General features: G+C 35.9%; 1 long non-coding RNA gene across 1 annotated transcript; it reads left to right on the forward strand.

The window, feature by feature from the left end:
• Positions 1-2076: 2076 nt before the first annotated feature.
• Positions 2077-3228, forward strand: LOC145247265 (uncharacterized). The gene is made up of 2 exons (XR_013863229.1): positions 2077-2198; positions 2590-3228. It is a non-coding gene; the product is annotated as an uncharacterized LOC145247265 (long non-coding RNA).
• Positions 3229-4437: the final 1209 nt, after the last annotated feature.

Here is a 4437-nt window from a genome sequence, read left to right on the forward strand (position 1 = left end):
GAGGAAATAATTAGAGAGAAAAGATTTTACTACTTCCATTGATATTAATTGATTGTGGCGTAGAAAAAATATAGGAATCTATGATTATCGAAGAAGTGGAGAGGTAATATGCCTATAACACACCTCAGATATTGTGCTGCAGTTTGTGCATATTACATTTGCATGAAATGTCTTGATTTTTAATCCTATTAAGGTCAAAATCATAGGGGAAAAAATGAGTTCATTTTATATAGAGAGAGAAGACATTCCTCCTTTATCTGTATAGTTCCCTCAAACAACGTCAATAAAATTATTTATTTCGTTCCTGATGAATCTCTCGCTAGACGTCGCATCCCCATTATGTTACCTAGTATCTTCTCTACTCTTCTGAAGAGAAGCATCAGGCTTCGAAATACCTTGGTATAAACAGCCCCCATTTTCCACAACTAAATATATGTATACCCTTATTAACTAAATTAATCATTCTATATGCATATCAGTATATAATTTTCATAACTTGACTTCTATATAAGCTCCAAAGCATTTTGCTGAGCTTTGTATTATCCCGATAAGTCTTCTCTTAAGGAATTTAATTTTCTCTCTTCCTTTAACTAACCAATATATATATATATATATATATTTGGTAAAACTGTTAATTAGTAAAAACCTGAAAAGAGTGCTCAATACTATCGCAGAGCAAATATGTGTTTTATTTTTTTTATTACCGTTTTATCTGTTTGGTTACTTATGTTTCAGACGTTGGACCATGTTTACGATCTAACAGCCTCGTCAGACCTTACAGAAGAGTTTGTTAGTATTAGGAAGAAGTGTTTTAGAAGAAATACGAAGGAACAAAAAAAGAAAAAAAGGGAGAGAAAGGGGGGGTGAGATAGGAGATAATAGGGGGGACGAGACGGGTATTGACAATGTTTCAGTTTTGAGCGTTAAGATACATTAGATTGTATTGTGTGTGTGGGGGTAGCAGATTCACGCCTACCTGAATCTGCTATCGTTTTGACATTGTCCAAAGTACGTAAGCTCAAGTGGTTTACATAAAGACATCACTTCATACGCAAGTGGTAAATTTGTATATCACCTCCCAAATGCTCACCATATATATATATATATATATATATATATATATATATATATATATATATATATATATATATATATATATACATATATATATATATATATATATATATACATATATATATATATATATATATATATATATATATATATGTATCTATTGATATTATTGTTATTTTTTACGATAAATAAATAATCGGCATTAGGAGGTAAAGGAATTAGTTTTCCCTAAATGAGTAAAACCAACGCCTAACCATAGGGGAGCCTGGGCAAAACGAGATAGCGGGGTAAAACGAGACACCACAGATAACTGAAACACAGAGAGAGGGGGGAGAGAGAGAGAGAGAGAGAGAGAGAGAGAGCTCTTTCGTGAGTAGTCTGATCAAGAGATCACGTGGTAACGCCTTTCCGCCAACGTCTACCATTGTTTTATTCAGCCCGTACATCGAAAAGAGGGAAGTATTCAAAATCTATCTATTTTGATCTATTGAAATCGTGTTCTTTCCGAATAAGATACAGATTTGTCAAACAAGAATTAATGTTCTGACAGACATTTCTATGCGCTATGGTCATAGATTAATCAGTTTGACCTACTTAAGCCTGGCAGCGTGTAGTTTGGAAGCTTTGTGAACAAGCACGTATGGGGTAAAACAGGACAAAGCAATGGGGCGAAATGAGACGTTTTACCCCCGATGTTCACAGGGTCATTAAGGTTATGTGTTGTGTTTTGTTTTATCTTTTTACATCGAAACTATCAACTCATAGTAAAAAAAAATATTTGTTTTTTATTTGCGTAAAAGTGGTAGTAGTAGTAATAAAAATATTACTTCTGCTACTACCACCGCCACAACCACGACTACTACTACTACTACTACTACTACTACTACTACTACTATGTTACGGTTTTTGTAATGAAGGCCTAATTCATAGCACTGTGTTTTCACAGGATGGTGAGAAATTACGTCAAGAAGACTGCGCGCCAGTCGTGGGATGAGACCAATATGCAGTCTGTCCTCAATGGTGACCATGGGCACAGAAAAGCTTCCGAAATGTACGGTGTACCTAAAGGCGCCATGGAACGGAGAGTGGCGAAGCTTAGGAAGAATCCTGGTGCTGGCGAGGAAGTATGCAAAAAATGTATTTATTTTTTTCCTAAAAAGGAATCTCTCTCTCTCTCTCTCTCTCTCTCTCTCTCTCTGTGCCTGTCTGTCTGTCTGTCTGTCTCTCTTTCTTTGTATTTGTGTATGAAAAAGATTAAATAAAGTGTGTACGTATGAACATTGGTGTATGCTGTGTTTGTTAAAGAGAGGGGGAGGGAAGAGAGGTGAACATACAAAAGTGTGTGTGAGAGAGATGAGCATAAAAACGATGTAGGCCTATGCATGTGAGTATGCTTGCACCCATACATGTTTGTGTAGGCGACATGAGTGTATGATTGCATGTGTTAATTTATGAAAATAGGAACTATTTTTTCATAATTATTCCTTACAAAAATACTCTTCTTTTCTTTTTCAGCCCTTGGATCAATTGCAACGATCTTCAGAGAAGAGGAAGAAGAAGAGCTCGTCAGCTACATTCAGCGGATGGAAAGAATGCTGTTTGTTTTCTCTTCGTATGAACTTCGAAAACTGGCCTATGAACTTGCTGAAAGGAACGGTAAGTCCAGCAAATTCAACCACGGAGAGGGAGTGGCTGGCTACGATTGGTACATAAGATTTATGGCCCGACATTAATAAAAGCTGTCACTTAGAAAACCTGGAGCGACTTCCTACTTGAGGATGTAGTGGACAAACACCAACTGAATGCAGACAGGATCTAGAATTGTGATAAAACAGGTGTTTCCACAATTCCGAAGTCTCTCTCCGAAGTTGGGGCAACCAAAGAGAAGAGGCAGATAGGTTCAATTACGTGAGTGCCAGCCAAGTGGATGGATTAAAACAGAACTCTTCATCAAATGATGAGACAGTTCACACAGTTTTCCAGAGCATCGAAGAAGAAGCCTGTGCTGTTGATTGTCGATGGTCATGCAACACACACCAAAAGCGTGGTGCTGATTGACATTGCAAGAGAACATGGTGTCATTCTTTTGTGCCTTCCACCACACTGCATGCATCGACTGCAGCTCTTGAGTGTAGGTCTCATGTATCCGCTCATTCTATGACCACCAGGTTCGGATTTGGTTGCGCGAACACCCAGGGCGTGTGGTGACCCAATTCCAAATCGCAACCCTTTTGGGTCGAGCATACCTGCAGGCAGCAACAATGTTTAATGCAATCAACGGCTTCAAGGCTTCAGGAATATGGCTCTTGGACAGGAGCGTCTTTACCAATGCTGACTTCATTGCTTCTGAAGCAACAGATATCCCTGCTGCTGATGATGATGACCTCATCCTTCAGTCCACTGCCTCACCCTCCAGCCTGCCCTCTACCTCAACCTCCAGCCATACCTCTCAACCTCCAGCAATGCCACCATTTCAGCCTCCAACCATCCCACCACCTCAGCCGGCAGCCCTACCACTACACCATAAAAACACTAGGGATCAGCATTTGGCATTTCCCCACAAGTCCTCATACTCTTCCCCAAAGCAAACATTACTAAACGAGTGTCGTGGCAGAGAAGGAAGACTGCTATCCTCGCGTTTTCTCCCTATAAAAATCTCTGATGGAGAAAAAGGAAAAATGTGCCGTCAAAGACTCAAACCAAGGGTAAAGGCAAAGGCAGAAAACATCTTTCTTCATACACGCGTTCGACGGACGCTAAAACTGTAATCGGGCATGTAAGCATCATTTCGATTCAACTCCAAACATTTGAAGTCATACCAGGGATTACCACTATCATGGTATATAAGAAGAAGAAAAGAAATAGAAAAAAAAATAACAAAACAAAAAATATAAGATAAAAATAAAATAATAAAAAAAACAAAAATTCAAAAATAAAAAACAAAAAACAAAAAATAAAAAATAAAAAAAATAAAAAAAACTGTTCAATTTCCAGAAGATAAATATTTTATTATCTGAAAATTTAAAGAAAAAAATTTCAATTTTATTTTGTAATAAACAAGAATATTTATTTTTTTTTAAAATTAACATTTTATTAATATAAAGATTTAAAAAAATCACTTACTTAAAAAAAAAAACAGAAATTAAAAAAAAAAAAAAAAAAATGTTCAATTTCCAGAAGATAAATATTTTATTACTGAATATAAAAAAAATTCAATTTTATTTTTTTATTAAAAAGCTTTTCACATTTTATTAATATAAAGATTTAAAAAAATCACTTACTTAAAAAAAACATTTATGATGTTAAAAAACGTAAGGAATTTTTTATAACTTAAGTGGATATTTTTTGTTTGACTTGTTTTTA

This window comes from Euprymna scolopes, chromosome 25 (genome assembly GCF_053919585.1).
Source record: "Euprymna scolopes isolate OS-2025 chromosome 25, ASM5391958v1, whole genome shotgun sequence".
Classification (NCBI taxonomy): Eukaryota; Metazoa; Mollusca; class Cephalopoda; order Sepiida; family Sepiolidae; genus Euprymna; species Euprymna scolopes.